We start from the raw sequence: 17,198 nt of genomic DNA, 5'->3' as shown, positions 1-17,198 counted from the left end.
AAAACATGCTGCCCCTGATAAGCTCATGTCTCCTAAGAAGAAGATGGAGCAAAATGGAGAGCCTGACAGAAGGAGGAAGAGATGAGGCGGAAACAACGGAGGGGGTGTGTGCATGGGCTGGTGTCACTTGAGGCACGTGGCTGGGAAAGGCCCCTAGAGGGTGAATGAGGTGACAGTCACATGCACATCTACTGGAAAAGCTTCCTATGCAGAGGGCAGAGTAGGTGCAAAGGCCCTGGGGTAGGACTGTGGCTGGCACGATTGAGGAAACACGGAGAGGAATCTGGCAGAGGAGGGGTGGGCGGAAGGGCTGGAGTGAGAGGTTGGGGTGGGCCTGGCCCAGGGTTAGAGCACTCAAGGTTTCTGCAGTGCATACTTCTTGGCCCTCCTCCCAGGCCCCTTTTGTCTTTGGTAACCCTCCTGCTCACCCTCCACCTCTGCAGCTTCTCTTTCTGCTTTTCCCCTCACCCACATGCTCACCAGGCTGGGGTCCCCCGGGCACTTTGGGGGGGCCGCCTGTGCGCTGACTGCCCTGTCTTGCCTGCAGCACAGAAGCCTGGGGTGCTTCCTCTCCAGCTGTGGCCCCCACAGATTCCAGCCCTGCTGCGTGAATCCACCCTGTCCTCCAGAACTGTCCTCCAAAACGGGAGGTTCCAGCTGGCGTCAGAGACCCCGTGGTGGGACTTTGTAATGGGTGGCCGCACCGGGCTCTGGCCTCCTTTCTTCTCCGACAGGCCCTGGAGGGATCACCCCACAGCTGGGCCCGGGAGAAGAACCGTAGATTTGGAGGAGGCACCGGAAACAGCCACCGAGCCTCAGTCTGTGCCCATCTGCAAGTCGCTGGGTAGAATCAGTGTCAGAGTGCGGAGGGCAGAGGGCCCGGCCTTGCACCTCACACTTCACTCCTAACTTGGAAGGACCGGATATTCCCCCGGCGGGTGCACTAAACTAGCACTAGGTCTCTAATCTAAAGACCAATGCCCCTGCGCTGCAGTTCTGTCCCATTGCCCCCTGTACGAATCAAACGCACCACAAGTCCCACAGCAGCCCACACAATCCAGGAGGAGCCAGGCCTTCCGAGACCGATCCGAGATTGATCCGCGAGCCAGAGTTACAAAGCGTTAGATAAATCATTTACTCATTTCAAGGCTCGATTAACAGAACTTGACAGGTTCACTGCTCTGCCAGCCCTGTGGAATGCGGGCTCCCAAGGCCGGGGGAGGGGCTCTGAGAGCAGGAGGAGCTGCAGCCGCTGAGAACCACATCAGGTCAGACTACAGACTAAGAACAGAGCATTTAAGGTGAAAACACTCTGCTTGGCAGATTTCTCTCCCGCGGATCTCCCTTCTCTTTGTCCAAATCACGTCTGTCCTCGAGTCTAGCAGGTAGGACCCCGGCAGGTAGTATAGGAGCTGGCTGCAGGAGTCAGAGGGAGGTCACTACAGGCAGGGCTTGTGGGGACAGTGTTTAGAGGGTGTGTGCGGCCGGGGCATTGTGATAAAGCCGGTTTTGGGTATAACTGAAGTCAGACACATTGCTGTAATTAAATGACGATTCATATCAGGGATGGTCAGTTAATATGCTGAGGGGCCGTGAGGGCCAGACCTGAAACCCAACTTCCGGTTCATTTCCTCATGGAAGGCTCTGAATGTCCTACTCTTAGGTGGAAAACTGCACTTAAACTCTTAAGTCTTATTAAGTTGTATTAAACAGGCAGGACCTAGACCCCCCACCCTATTTCTTACTGTCCTGACAAAACATAAACACCCAGAAAAGCTGAGAACTCCCAAGGGTGCATCTGATCTCAACCAACCCCCTATTTCCGGTTCTTGGGAATAGTTTGATATTGTTACTTCCAGAACTGTTGGAAAACGTCCTGTTTTAGTCAACAAGAAACCCGACCCCAAACCGAACAGGACAGAGGACAGGGCATTCCCAGGGCTGGGGGTGGTGGTGGGCTGGCTGCAGGGGTCAGTTCCGTCCAGGTCACAGCCAGGCCCCAAGTTTTCTAGCACAGGAGACTGTAGCCCCGCCGGCCCTACTTTCAGGCCCAGCTTCTCGGAAAGTCCCGAGACTCGAGATGATCCTGCTTCCCGTAGGGTCTTCTTGCGAGAGGGGGAAATGGCACTCACAGGCCACCCAAGGGTGACCTGACTGGAAGTGGGTTCCCAGCGTGGACTCCTGGGAGCAGCAGAGACCTGGTTTTACACATGCAAGTAGCAGCTTTCTGTGAGAGACATTCAATCCCTAGAATCATCTGAAATTTCCAAACTCACAACGCAAACTCTCATTTAATTTTCAACTCCGGGAGCTGAAAAGTAAGCACCATGTGCGTGTGCTGTCCTCCAGGAGCTTCACAGGGGACCCGGCGGATGGCCCCGGAGGAGACACCTGCCCCGCAGACAGTCATTCCTCACACACAGTGCAGTGCCCTTACCTCAGGCAGTAAACGTCCCCTGTAGGCCTTCAGAGAAGGTTTGCAGTTCCCAAAAGGCTCCTCAGCCTCCTCAGGCCGCTATCCTGTCTCCACACAAATACAGGAACGGACTCAGTCTGGCCACCCGAGAATCCTGATCACTCCTCACCAAGTGACAGGAAGTTCCTCCCAAGGGCTGTGTCGCTTCTCAGGCACGGCTAGAAACACAGAGGTACGGGAAGGTGTGAGAGTCCCAGGCAGCAGGCACATTCCCATTAATCATTAGCCAGCCCTCCACAACTGCCAACTCGGAAGTCAGGCCCAGAGGCCTCAGGGCCTCCCTCCTCCCCTCCTCCAGCCTTGCTCAGGCCCCCTGGGGCAGGTGGAGCCCACTCCCAGGCCTGGGTCCTGCTTCAGCTGTTCTTTTCCACCACCTGGAGGCTGACAGCCCCTTCCGGTCAGAAACGCCAGCTGGCCACCCGCTTTGCTGCTCTGGCCTCAGGTAGAGGCCAATGGGCTGGTGAAACCGGTTCCTTCTCCCGAGCAGGCACCTTAACATCCACAAGAACAGGTCCTTTTGAGAAAGAAAAAACTCATTAGCGTGGCCTGCTCTGGAAGGTGGCAGCAATTTAAGAGTGAAGCAGTTTCCTGTGGAACATTTGCCTACGAACTAGGCATAGACAGCGGCCTCCACTCCTCACCCCTCTCCACAGAGGTGCCCAACAGAACCTGGCTTTTTAGGGCTCTGTGACAGTTCCTGGAGCCACTGTCTCCCAAACCCTCATGCTTTTCTAACTGTCCTTTCAGGTTTATCTCTCATTAATCAGAGGACTCAGAATCCGGGGCGTCTGTGCACGCCAGGCACCCACAGAAGGGGTAAAGCATGTATTTAAAGTCAGACCCAAAGGCAAATAGATGGGGGCGGGCGCTGTTCCTTCCAGCTGGAGAGGAACGGAAGATGCCAGCCTCAAAGGATGCGACTTCAATTTAGAGCATCTTATAAATGGAAGGTGTTTGAGAGTCAACAGACTCAAGAGAAAGAAAGGTAGAGGGAGGAGTAGAGGGTGGAGAGACAGAGAGAAATGGAGACAGAATGAAAAAGACGAATAAAGCCTCCTCAGAACCCTTCTCTGACTACCAGAGCCATCTGAGAAGTAGGCGCCATGGATTCCCCCTAGGGAAGATCTACTGCCCCAGTAGAATGGGAATAAACCAACTATAAATCCTTTCCCAAGAGAGTACTGTGTTAGGATCTTGAAAGGCACTGACCATTCATACATGGATAGGAAAAGACTATCACACTTGCCTTTCTCCCATCTGTGCTTTCAGAAACCTGCTTGTCTCTCCTAAAGAAACTTATTTGTTCTCCCGTAAGAAGTCTTCTCTCCCCGTTTCCTTCTCCCTACTGAGTGAAGCATATAAGCTTTCACTCTCAGCATGCCAGGAGCCAGCTACTGCCTTCACTGGCTCCCACCTGCAGAGGACATAAACCTTGTTCTCTTGTTAATCTGTCTCTTGTCAGGTTAATTTGAAGGGCCCAGGGAAATATAAGAAGGTAGTGGAAAAATGACTTGTTTCTTCTCCTACACAATAACTGGACATTCAATTTTATCTGTGTCCTGTTTAGCCATCCAAAGCAACTTCGTTGGAACTGCTTCTGCAGCTGTGCTTCACAGTTCAGTGAACCCTGAAACTTTTTATTCCCAGCCTCATGGGCTATGTTTCCCATGTTGCAGCCCTAGGATGGAGCCCTTGAGCGGCAATTAGTTCACCAGGATGAGGCCCGCATACTGGGATCAATGCTTTCATAAGAACAGGAAATCGGGGGCAGCTCTGCACATGCTTGTATAACAGAAAGGCCAGGTGGAAACACAGTGAGAAGACAGCCATCTGTGAGCCAGGAAGGCGGCCCTCACCGGACAGGGGACCTCCTGGTACCTTGATCTTAGACTCTTGGCTTCCACACTAGGGAGAAATGTGTCTGATACTTCAGCCACTCTGTTTGTGATGTTCTGTTTCAGCAGTGTGGGCTGTTTAGGACACTAATCTTACCTCTTCCAGGGCAATGACCACATGAGACATTTGTATTTTGATTGGTATAATCACTAGCTCTAGATTATAAATATCTTACACGTCAGTGTTTTAGTGTTAAGATAAAAGCCTTGTTTAACAAGAATTTCTTTTGCCCAAGATCTTTATCCATACTGAATTTCTCTGTTCTTCACTTCAACCAGTTTCATTCCTGAGTTGTCTCATTCTGAGACATCAGTACTAGGTTAGCTTTCTGTCACTCTGACAAAACACCTGAGGCAAGAGCTTAAAGGAGGAAAGGTTGATTCTGGTTCACGGTTTCAGAAGTTTCCACTCAGGGTCAGCTGGCTGCGTTGTTTCTGGGCCTGTGAGGCAGAGGTGCAGCAGAGGAAAACCGCTTACCTCACAGGGGACAGGAAGGACACAGACAGCAAGAGAGGCAGGAGCAAGGGCATTGTCCTACTTCTTCTGATTGGGCTGCGTATTTTAGATCTGAACCACAACAAGCACCTAACTGGGAATGCCACACACCTAGAAGATATTACTCTAGCTGTTATGGTTCGGGCCTTGGTGTCCCCCCTAAAACCTCATGCAGTCATTGGGAGTGCTTTTCAGAGTTTGTGATTGATTCATTCTCTAGTGTTGACATTATGGGTGTAAGTCCTACACCTGCCTTGGGGAGGGTAGCCTACATACAATATAAGGAACAGAAAAAGCCTTCTCTCATGCTCCTCCCTTTTTGCTCTCATTGCCTTTGCTGTCTTCTGCCACCACGAACTGTTGCCCCTCTGCCACACCACCCTGCCTTGGAGCCAGCTGAGTATGGACTGAAACCTCCACAAACTGTGAGCTAAATAAACCTCCTCCCTTAATTTTGGGCATCAGGTACTTTGTCTCAGCAACAAGAGGAAAGTAACTAAGACACTAGCTTAGCCTAATCAGCGACAGAAGATAACTGATGACCGCTTGAAACATGAACCAAGAGCGTAAGTTATAGTGATAAACTAAACATTCTGGTCCTATTAATCTAAAATTAAACAACCACCCCTTAGGTTCACTCAAAGAGCTCTAGAGTTTTAGACTGACGGTTTCAGTCTTTCATCTGGTACTGTGGTTTGCTTGTGTAAGTGATGCATTTCCATAATCTTTATTAATTTGCAGGTAACTTTCCTCATTCTCCAGCAGTCGATTCAATAAACAGTTCCACTAAGTCAGTGTCTCAGACAGCATGCCTGCATCTGGTTGCACTGTCAAGGCCACTTCTGAGTTCTCAACACCCATGGGCCACATGGCCAGTTTTCATTGTGTAACCCACTGGTTTCCTGCACTAAGTAGTGAGAGAACGTTCACTATTTTCCAGGCAGTTCTAGGCATGGGAGACGGTGTGTGATTGATCATATGTGGCACCTGTCCCGTGGCACTCACGTCCTGGTGGAGAAATGCTTGGGAATGTCACCGATGGGAGATTCAGGTCTTACGAGTAGCCTGCATTTCCCAAGCCACATTTGTCAGACAAGGGATTAAGACAGGGCAACAGGGTGAGAGGCATGCTCAGCACAGTGACTCCATCATCACAGCCCACAGGACCAATCAGAAAAGTGCCATTTTCAGTGCTTCATTTGAATCCGGTGCTGTTCACAGGACCAGTCAGAAGATGTTCTTTCCAATCCTTCATTTGCACCATGAACTGTTGAGCACAGCCAATCAAAAGACACTGTGTCTGATCCTTCATTTACATATGGAAGGAAGGCAAGAGAATTTTTTGACAGTTTACACAGGGTGTGAGGCCAAATGACTGGTAGGATGACGGCCCAATGTCTTATTTGCACGAGAGGGCAATAACCCAGGAATTTTGGGTATAGAATACCCCTGTCCCTTATCGTCGGGGGCCATGATATGTCTGTTCTCCAGCCCGCTTGCTGTTACCCTGCAGAACTCACTTCTTTCTCACCTTCAATAAAGGCGCCCTCACTGCCTTTTCTGTGTGTCCTTTCTAATTTGCTCAGGATACCCACAACCTAGAAAGAATGCCATAGGATTCCCCACCCAGCAGCAGAGTGAGGACTGGATGGATGGGGTGCAGGGTGGATGAGGTGTGTTAGCAATCATCACAATGGCAGTAAAGATGATGTCAGTTAATAATAATAACAGTAATAATAATAATAATAATAATAATAATAAAAACAGAAGCCTCAAACACTTCCAAAACACTTACCACATGCTGAGACATCTTTGAAAAACTTCACGTTCCTTGCCCTATGGGAGTCTCATAGAACCCCAGGAGAATAACTGCACTGTATCCCCAGGCCAACAGGGGCAAGGGCATGGTGAGACTCAAGCCTTCTAAAGAGGCCTAGGAGTTGACTGATTATTTTTAGTAATAGTATTTAATGTTCACTCATTCATTCAAAAACCCTTTTGAGCTTTAGTGTGAAGGAGATCAGAATGTACCGCCCTAAATGTGCCAGTTGGCTATAAGATTATTTAGGGCTGAAGACAAGCGAGAGAAAACAGCTCCGGGAAAATTTGTTCTCTATCCCTCCCACTCACCTAAGAGCGGTGCCTCGCCTGCGTAGGTGGGACCTTCTTATACAACCTCCTTTTCCCTTCTTCCCACCCAAATATTTACTCTCACAGTTTACTGCCCTGAGAAGCCCTGGCCCTGCTTCATCTTGCTGCTTTACCACAACTTAATGTGGTAATTTGTAAAACTGGTATCAAAGCCCTTGAGCCTGGCCACTTGTTGGGCCTGAAGGCCTCCATGCACATAGAGATTAAAATGTTAACACCAAGTGAAATGTGTATTCCTCTTCTTCTGTGAATCTGATTTTTGTTGTTTTAATTCACAGGGCCCAGCTGCTGAGCCTACGAAGATAAACTTTTCCTCCCTTACTAGGCCCTGTGCTACCAACTGGTGAGGAAAAAATTGAATAAAACAGAGAGCTTTGGGGAGTCATTAAATTAGTCAGGAATCACAGAGATACACACAGAGTTGTTGCGCCTCAGTCCTGAGCTATGTCCCTGAAAACCCAGCATAATTCGAACCTCAGTTAAGTCCGGAACAATGCACTGTGGGAATGATAGGTCACCGAGGTGCGTTTGGGCCCTGATGACCTCGGCTCTCCTGCTGTGAGGATCAGTCGGCACCAGGAGTCCTGAGGTCTGTCCACTTGCTTTTCCTCACCACGATGTCCGGCACCAAAGAATATTGCCAGAGCTTTTAGAAAATTCTGTCATGGCGACAGTGAGCGTTATAGCCAATGATGCCTCTTTGCCAAACACAGCACACTCAGAAGTCCTGCGGCAGGTGTGGGGTCTCCCACATGGTGATCTGGGGTCGGACTGTTCTCCTTCACCAGTTCCTGAGAGGCTGCCGAGGCAGTACCCACAGGTCGGGGGAAAGCAGCTTCAACTCTGCGTGGTACTGAGGGACATTTTTTTTTTTTTTTTTGTAAAATGGATTTACATTATTTCAATGTTTGAGCATAATGAGAGACTTTATTGATACTCTTAGCCTTTGCTATTTTTAAAGCAGAGAGTTCAAATCTACATAATGCATATTCCTGTGGCAACTGGTAGTGCCGGAAGTGCTGCTGAGGGGAGGCCCTGGGAAGAAACTCGTTTTGGGATAGAATAGGAGAAGTAAAGATAGGTAGAAAGGAAAAGAGGAAAATCAGAATTTAAAAAACTGTACTTTTAGGAAAAACTGCAGCTTTAGGGCACAAGATTTACAGAAGCCTTTTTCTTTTCTAGAAAACGCACTCAAAAACAAAACAAAAACAAAAACTTCCAAAGGGTCTTAAGACTCCAGGAGCCCGTGCCTGGGCTCTGGGCCGTGCTTTTCCCTATGAGGGACACTTCCTCCCGCAGACTCCACCCTCCGGAAGTAGCAACAGGCGCGAGTGGCAGATCTCAGCTTCACCCACAGGGAAATGGTTTGCACGGTGCCACGGCCACCAGGTGAAGTGTGTGACACAGACAGCAGGACACACACCCCAGATGGCTCACCTTGAAGACACCCAAGCCCTGGAAATACACCCCACTTGTGATCATAACCCTGCTCTCTCTTTAGGGCCCACGCTCTATTTCCTTGAGTGCATACTTTAAAAATTTCTGTCTAATAAATCCCTTTATGCTGCTTACTGACAAGTCCAGAAAATTCTTTTTCTTCACGGCAGTCGGTGCACCTGCAGTCCTCCTAGGACCCTGCCGGGTGACAGTTTGAGCTCGGGTGATGGGTAGGAGATGCCAGGTATGAAGTGTGGAAAAAGCTGGACTTCAGGAGCAGCCGCCTCTTGGGGCCGAGGGGAAAATGTGCGGGAGGCAGCAGGGCAGTGGCAGCCCGGGAGCCCTGATGAAGTCGGAGGCTGGTGGGCTCTGAATGCGAAGAGAGGCGGCCAGGCGCGGAGTCAAGCGTATGGGGAGGAGGGCAGACCAAAGTGCGGGCCAGGAAGTGCTTTCTTTCTATTTTTTGTATTTTTTTATCCTCAGCTGTCCAAGGAGATATCAGGAAACTGGAAAACTTGGAACGGGAGGAAGAGGACTGTGAGATTATCTGATCTCCCAGAGCCCTTGCTGTCCTTGAACTCTTCCCAGCTCCCAGCTGCAAGAAACTGAAAGTAAAACTAATCATTCTTCTACAAAGAAATGCAAATGAACTTTCCAGGGCAGAGGTAATTAATTTTTGCCCCAAGTATATTGGCCAGCTTTAACTCTGTTCATAAGGTTCTTGGCATTCCTGATGGCCTCTATACCCGTGTTCTTTGGTTTCTCCACTGACTCTGCAGGAACATCTTCCTGGTTCCTTCATCAATGAGTTAAATAAAATATTTGATATGTGTCCACCTTAGATTTGTATGAGAATCATTATTGTATCTTTTAAAAAATCTTTTATGAGGACTTTTTGAGGAATTTAGGGATATGAGGAATTCAGGTACGTGATCTCTGTAGACTGTGTAGAAAATATTAGATGGAAAACCAGTGTCTTACCTTTTCTTATATTCAGGAGCAGTGATTTTATACTTCTTTGTATTTCATATAAGGAAGAAAATAATAACCACCTGTAATTTCATCGTTACAGCATTATGAATTTTTGGTACCAGCAATCAAAAGACAAGCATTATGAATTTTTAATGTAATGATGTAATAGCATCAATTATCTTCCATATTAAAGAAGTGATACACACTCACCATAGACAATTAGAAAATGGAGTAAAGAAAAAAGGAGGAAATTTTAAAACAGAATGCCCTTAAGACTACCATGGAAAGACTAACACTGTTAGAAGCTTGGCATATATCTGTGCTAAAACATCCATATTGTACCTATTTAGTAGCCAGATTTTATTCATGTAATACGTTCCAAACCCCTGCCCCTCCCCTACTATTGAGTACATTATCATTAATGTCTACACATAGTCCCACCGGCTTGTGGTTGCCTGGCTTCTCTCAGCAGGTTTCCACCAGTAGACTTTAGTTGCTTTCTGCTTTTATCACTTTAAGTGGTGAACGCCATCAGAGCTCAGTCAGCATGGAAGGAGACCCCGTAATGGAAAGAGGTGGAGTTCCTGACCTCAGAGATGGTAGAAACCAGACTGGCTTAGCTATTCTGTTGTTACTGAGACACAATACCCGACACTCACAACTTGAAGGCTCATAGTTTGTAGAGATTTCAGTCCATAGCTGGCTCGCTCCAAGGCAGGGTGGCATGGCAGAGGGGCATGGTGGAGGAGAAGCAGCTCATGGCCTGATAGAGAAGCAGAGAAAGAGATCAAGGGAGGAGCAAGGAAGAGACAGGCCCAGGCTGCACCCCAGGGACTCATCTCTTCTGACCGGATTCACCTCCCAAATCACATTTAACTATAAACTCATCAATAGGCTAATCCACTGATAAGCATCACACCCCATGATCCAGTCACCTCCCCAAAGCCCCACTTATGAGTACAACACAGACCAAGCCAAGATTGCAAGCACGTACAGAGGGGGAGCTTCAGCTGAAGGGAGCCAGCACTGATCAAAGAAAGGGGGTCAGGCTCCACAAAGAACAAAATAAGTAGCAACCTATTGTGGATTTGCTAGCGGGAGCAACCAGACCAGTAAACTTCACTGGCCGAGGGTATGATTCCAAAAGATGTTTCTTGTGAGGCCAGCTGCCTTGCTGTTACAGTCAATATGTTCTTGGTGTTGCTGGGTTACTCTTGCATCTGGAGCCATCCTACACAAAACATCCCAGGTTTGAGAGCCTCATAGTAGGGTCAAAGGATCTTACAGGCTTGTTTTGGTGCCGTGGCTGAAGAAGCACAAGGGTAAGGACAGAAAAGAGGGAAGAGGAAGAGAAAGAAAACACAGCTCCATTGGTAAAGGGTTGAGTTAACTCTACACTACAGTCTTGGACTAAATACTTTTTAGATGATCTACATGTCTATGTACAGAGCTGAGTAGAATATGATCCAAGGGTTAAGGCAGCAAAGGGGACAGATTCAAAGGTGCCATAGTTTTATTCCATTGTAGTCACTTAGGCAGTATCTGGAGGCCTGAGTTCACGCTTTCAGCAAAGATAGCCTTTAAATTTCTGCAAAACCCCTGAGACAACTGTTATTATAATCCACGCATTGGAGGGGTTATCACAGAAAAGCCAGTGGGAGATTAATAACGTGTTAACCAGCTGTGTGACCTCCAAATTTACTGACCTTTCAGTTAACAAGGGCACATGAACCTAGAGGTGATGCTTAGAGTGTTCCTTGGTAATAATTCCCTTGCTGCCTGTAAACATCCTGCTTCTATGGTTTTACCAGAGCCTCGTTATGGCCTGTTAAAAGAGCAGAAGGGTAGAGAAGCAACCTGCGGTGCTACAAGGGGAAATGATCTATTGCCCCAGAGGTTTGTTCCATTGTCCTAGCCTCCTGTCCCACCATGGTGGTCCCTGACTATCTCATTATGATTTTTTTTTAGGATCAATTCTAAAAAATTCAATTGCTACTATGGAGTAAGTAAAAAGATCCATGGTGAACTAGGAGTGAACCAGTCCATGATCAGCTGACTCCCCGGGAGGAACATCATGGTGGTAGGGCACGGTGGGGCAAAGCCAGGCAGTTCATGAACACCCGCAAGCAAAGCGGGGAGAGGAATGAATAGGTGGAGTGCAGAGGGTTTTAGGGCTGTCAGCTGGCTATTCTGTGTGTCACTGTAGTGCTTGATACATGTCTCTAGACCTTTGTCACCAACAGATCCAACACCAAGAGTGAGCCCTGCTGTGAACCACGGGTGAGAAAGGTGATCCCAGCTAGGTTCCTCCACTGTAATAAATGCACCCTCTGGTGGACACACTGACACCTGGGAGTTTGGGAGAAAATATGTGGGCACTATCTGCATCTTCTGCTCAATTTTGCTGGGACCCTAAAACCATTCTTAAAGTCTATTTTTAAATGAAGTCACTGGGTCAGAGAGCACACAAACTTTGAGAAGTCTGAAATGTTCTTCGAGACAGTTATGGTCCCCTAGCAGGTAATGTCAAGTATGCAAGGACCATTAGCTATTATATTTTTGACAATTTGGCAAAAAATTCATCAGTGTCTTAATTACAAAAGGAATGTGCCGTCAACTTAGAAAATGTATAGCATTTTTACAAAGTACGTTGGGGCCATTCAGAAGAACGCATGGCTTTGCCTCCCAGAGAGACTGCCATGAAAGCATTACAAAACTCTTTGCTCTTTAGTGTGTGTACACTTATGTGTCTATGGGTAAGGGGGTGGTATGTAAAATTTTTAATTTTGTATTGAAGTGTTAGATGAAATTTTACAGTCAAAATTAAATTTTTTTCCTCTTTACTGTACTGGGTTGAGTAGTGCCCACCCAAAGCTCATGTCTACCCAGCACCTCTGAATGTGGACTTGTTTGGTACAAGTTTCTTTGCAGAAGTCATTAAATGAAGATGAGGTCATAGTGGAATAAGGGTGGATGATTAAGCTACTATGAGCGGGGTTCATGCAGCAAGGGACATATTTGGTCACAGACACACATAAGGGGGGAAGACAATCTGAAGACCCTGAATCTTGTGAAGATTCAGGCAGAGATTGATGGGCGCAGCTCCAAGCCAAGGAAAGTAAGGACTGAGGACCATGACCAGCAATGAGGAAGGGCAAAGATTTCTCCAGAGTCCTCAAAGGGAGCTCAGCCCTGCTGACACCTGGATATCAGACCCCCAGCCTCCAGAACCGTGACAGAGCAAATCACTGTTGTTCTGAGACACCTGAGGCATTAGTCAGCTTTCCCATGGCGAGGACACAATACCTGATGCACACACTTTGAAGGGGGGCTTAATTTGGCTCCCCGTTTCAGACCATGGTCAGCTGGCTCCAAGGCAGGAGTGTCATGGCAGAAGGGTGTAGTGGATCCAAGCCATGCAGTTTGTGAAAACCGGGAAGCCAAGAAGAAGACAGCCAGAAAGGAGGCTGCTGGGGAAAGACCGAGGCCTCAAGGCCATGCCTCTTGACCCCCCCACTCACATCCAGAAGCACGCTTTACCAGCTGCCCGAGGAGATCCCACAGTCAATCAAATTAACACCACCCTAACTGCCACACTCAGTTTGCGATGCTTTCTAATGGCAGCCCCAGGAAACTAACATATCCCCTTAACCAACCAGCTTAACTCTTTTTCCATAAATTTATGCATTCTTATGAAATAATTTTAAGTGGTTACATATTAGCATGTTTTACATATATACGGATGGTTACTTAAAGAATTCTTTACTACTAAACATTACACTGTGCTTATATCTTAGCTCTTAGAAATATTTTAATTCAATAACCATATGTTATGGTTTGTGTCTGGGTATCCCCCAAAGCCTCATGCCATCATGGGGTGGGCTTTTAGTTTTTGATTCATGGTTGTGAGTGCTACACTGCCCTGGGGTGGATAGTTTGCACATGTAAGGGAGAGGAAGAGGCTGCTTGCCGCCACTCCTCCCTTTTGCTCTTGCTGTTTTGCTATCCTTCTCCGTGAACTGTTGTCCTCTGCCATGTGCCACTCTGCCTCGGAGCCAGCTGAGTATGGACTGAAACCTCCACAGACTGTGAGCTAAATAAACCTTTCCTTCCTTCATTTTGGGGGTTGGGTATTTTGTCTCAGCAAGGAGAAAAAAGTAACCAAGACACCATATATATTTTCGTATGTTACTGTATAGTAGAATACAATGTTGCACATGTAATTTTATATCCTTTTCAATTTAACACTGTCTTACAAATACTGTTTCATATCATTAAAAACTATTAATGAACATTGTATTCATGACTTCCTAAGGATATGTTAATTTTAATACAGTATATCATAATCACTAGAAGAACATTCACTTGGTTAAACATTACACTGTTTCCAGTTTTTTGGTATTGCAAGTAATACTGAGATGCTTATACTCATGCACTGACAGCTGTTGCCTTTTATTTCTTTTCTGTTGCATTTAGTACTACTGTATAATTTACATTAGGCTCTTTTAATGAGGGTTTTGTCAAAATACTGATCACTTTAAAGTTAGCAATAGGGTTCAGCTTGTTTCAGAACCATGCCCTTGCGTGTCCCATCTGCACCTTCAGATGGTTCATTCTACTGCACTCTCAGTTGGCACTGAATGCCACTTTCTGAGTGTGGCACACACTGTGTGTACAGTTTCTAAATCCCCCATAACTAAAAATTTGCAAAATATTCTCTGCCCATTTTCCTCTTTGAGTCACAAAGCCCTATGAGGACACAAGATACTTTGTTCTTGAATTTGCAAGGGGTGTTTCTGTGGTTAGGTAAGAATATCTTTAATGGCTCCATTTATCTTTGATATCAACCATATCACCGAAGAGTAGAGACATAATTAGTATGAGCCCAAGCAGCAAGAAACACACACTCTACATAAGGCAGCCTAAAACAGGGAGGCTTACAATAAGAACCACCATTTATTTTGTAGTCTGGGGAGGGTTTCACCAAGCGCCAGCTGGGACAAGGGCAGTGTGGCCGGCTGGGAGCCTGCTTCCAAAAGCCCAATCACAAGCGGGGCTGTTGGTCTTGGGCTTGAGCCAGGACCTGGGTAGGCCTGGGCCGCAGACCCTGACCCATCCCCATGGACCTCTCCCAGGGCTGCAGACGTGTCCTCCCAGCATGCTGCTCGACTCTCAGAGTGACTGCATCCAAGAGCCAAGAAATGGAGGCCACTGGCCTTAACAGCCCGGCGCTGGAGATTGGCACAGTATTGGCTCTCTGTTGCTGAGTAGCAAATCCCCGCACAGGTAGTGGCAAAGAACAACATTAATTTGGTACCTCACAGTTCTGCAGGTGGGAAGTCCAGGCAGGTGTGGTTGTGTTCTCTGCCTAGGGTCTCGTAAAGGCAAAATCAAGGTGTGAGGCAGGTCATGTCCCTAGCTGGAGGCTCTGGGAGAGAATCTACTTCCAAACTCATTTGGTCCGTGAGCAGAGTTCATTTAAGGTCCATTGTCAGCTCCCAAAGTCACCTTCTTCCTTGTACACAGCCGTCTGTCTTTGAAGCCAGCAACCATGGATCCAGTCCTCCTTCTGCCTCAACTTTCTTCTGTTGTGAGCTGGAAATAAACTCTGCTTTGCAAAGGCATGTGTGACAATCTGGGAGGCTGAGGCAGGGAGACTGCAAATCCAGGCTCAACCTGGATAACTTAGCAACTTAGAGAAATCCTGTCTGAAAATTAAAACTATAAAATGTGGGTGTGCTGCTCAGGGAGAAGGCTCTGGGTTTAATCCTCAGTACTACAAAAAGAAAGAAGAAAGAAGGAAAGAAAGAAAGAAGGAAAGAAAGAAAGAAAGAAAGAAAGAAAAAAGAAAAAAAGAAAGAAAGAAGGAAAGGAAAGGAGAGAAAAGAAAAGAAAGAAAAGAAAAGAAAAGGCACATGTGATTAGACCAGACCCCCTTGGACAATCTCTCTTCTGTCCTACAGTGTGGCATAATCACAGGGTCATGTAGTTCATACTCTGGTCTCTCCCACACTGGAAGAGGAGGTACGTGAGGATGTGCATCACTGAGGACATTTAGAATTCTGCCTATCACAGTCACATCCACAGGGCTCCACTGGCCACATCGTCAGAGCCTAGATTTAGGAGAGAGACCTCAGCATGTGCAATTTGCTGAATCAAATATTCATGTTGGAGTAGCCCACCTGGTGAGGACTTGAGAAAGAGGGCAGCTTCCACTCAGCAGTCCCTAGGGCTTGAGTACCTCAGGCCAATAGCCTACAAGGGACAGAAGTTTGCTAACACCCACATGGGCCAGGAGTGGCCCCTCCCAGCTGAGCCTCTTGAGACCCCAGGCTAAAGGACACCTTGAGTGCAGTCTAGTGAGACACCCATAATCCAGGACCAGCAAGGTGTGCCTCGATTCTGACCCACAGTGAAAAATTTGTGTAGTTTAAACTGCTTTTGTGGCAATTTGTTACACAGCAAGAGATAACTGATACATTCCTCATAGGAAAATTGAGAATGATTCATGTACAAGGGAAATTAAAATATTCATACTTTCCACCCCACACAGCTCTGTAAAGACTAGGTATGTGCTTATTTGTGTTGTTGATGTTTTTGCTCATGTTAATTATTTCACACCATAAATTCATACTGAGCTTCAACAGCAATGATCACAATTGATGTTCCAGCTTTAGAGAAGCTGATATTCCAGCAGGGAATGAGACAACAAGTAAATGAACAAGCAGATGCACACCAGGTGGAGGAAAATGCTATGAAGACAAATAAGGAAGGACACAAAAGGTTGAAGGTCACAAGGAATGCCATGAAGTTAAGTGCTGTTGGGTGTGTCAGTCAGGATGGGCCAAGTTCTGCAGAAGTAACAAACAGTCCTTCAGTTGTTCCCCAATGTCCCTGCTCCTGTCCTGAGTTCCATCCAGAGCTCCACATCACATTTCCCCATCATGTGTCCACAGGCTGTGACAGCTGCTTGGACTTCCCTTGTTTGTTGACGGCAACGTGGGACACACGGGCAGGTGGAGGAGACAGTGTGCAGTACACACGCACTGCACCGGCAAGTACAGTCGGAACTGTGGTGGGAGGGGCAGGGCTGAGCTGCAGCCTCTGGGAGGGGTTTGCATTAGGGGACAGACTGGTCTCCAAGGCCTGGCCTCCTTGGAGGTTGGTCTTCTGTTCCCAAAGAGTCTATCCAGGGCCACTGTGACCATTAATCGGGACATGTCAACTGGACTGGAGGATTGCCTAGCAGATTAAAAAGCACAGTTCTGGGTGCGTCTGTGGATGATTGGCAGGCAGTCCAGCAAACTGAGTACGGAAGACCCACCCCGGATGTGGGTGTCCCTGACCAATAGGCTCCTAGCCTGGGTGGAAAGAAAAAAGGAAAGAAGGAAAAGTCCCCATTGTGAAGAGCTCTGGTCTTCCCCAGCAGGTACGTCTTTTGTTGCTGTTGCCTTTGGACGTCAGTCTCCAGTTTCTTCAGCCTTCAGCGCACACTCAAACCAGCAGTGACTCTCCAGGGAGCTTCCAGGCCTTTGCCCTTGGACTGGTGCTGTATCCTCGATCCCTCCTGGTCTTCAGCTTCCTTCTTCTTGGGCTGAGCAGGGACTGGATCCTTTAGCTCTCTGGCACGAGGATGCATCCTATCCTGTGAACCACTTAATAACCCCCTTTGCAGAATTATACACGTTTCCTACTGATTCTGTTCCTCTGGAAAACCCTGACTAGTACAGCTTCTGTGGACTTGGGTGTCTCTGACCACACAGGATGGAAA

General features: G+C 47.5%; 1 protein-coding gene across 4 annotated transcripts in view; it reads right to left on the bottom strand.

The window, feature by feature from the left end:
• Positions 1-2,920, bottom strand: part of Igsf5 (immunoglobulin superfamily, member 5) — a 41,168-nt gene extending 38,248 nt beyond the window's left edge. For 2 of the 4 annotated variants that reach the window (XM_005375775.2, XM_005375778.2), the window contains exon 1: positions 2,438-2,839. The gene's annotated coding sequence lies outside the window, so the exon portion shown is untranslated. The other 2 variants (XM_005375776.2, XM_005375777.1) reach the window with 2 other exon arrangements.
• Positions 2,921-17,198: the final 14,278 nt, after the last annotated feature.

The sequence above is a fragment of the Chinchilla lanigera genome, unplaced genomic scaffold (assembly GCF_000276665.1).
Source record: "Chinchilla lanigera isolate Chin_1 unplaced genomic scaffold, ChiLan1.0 scaffold00006, whole genome shotgun sequence".
Lineage (NCBI taxonomy): Eukaryota > Metazoa > Chordata > Mammalia > Rodentia > Chinchillidae > Chinchilla > Chinchilla lanigera.
This window is presented reverse-complemented; position numbering and strand designations above follow the sequence as displayed.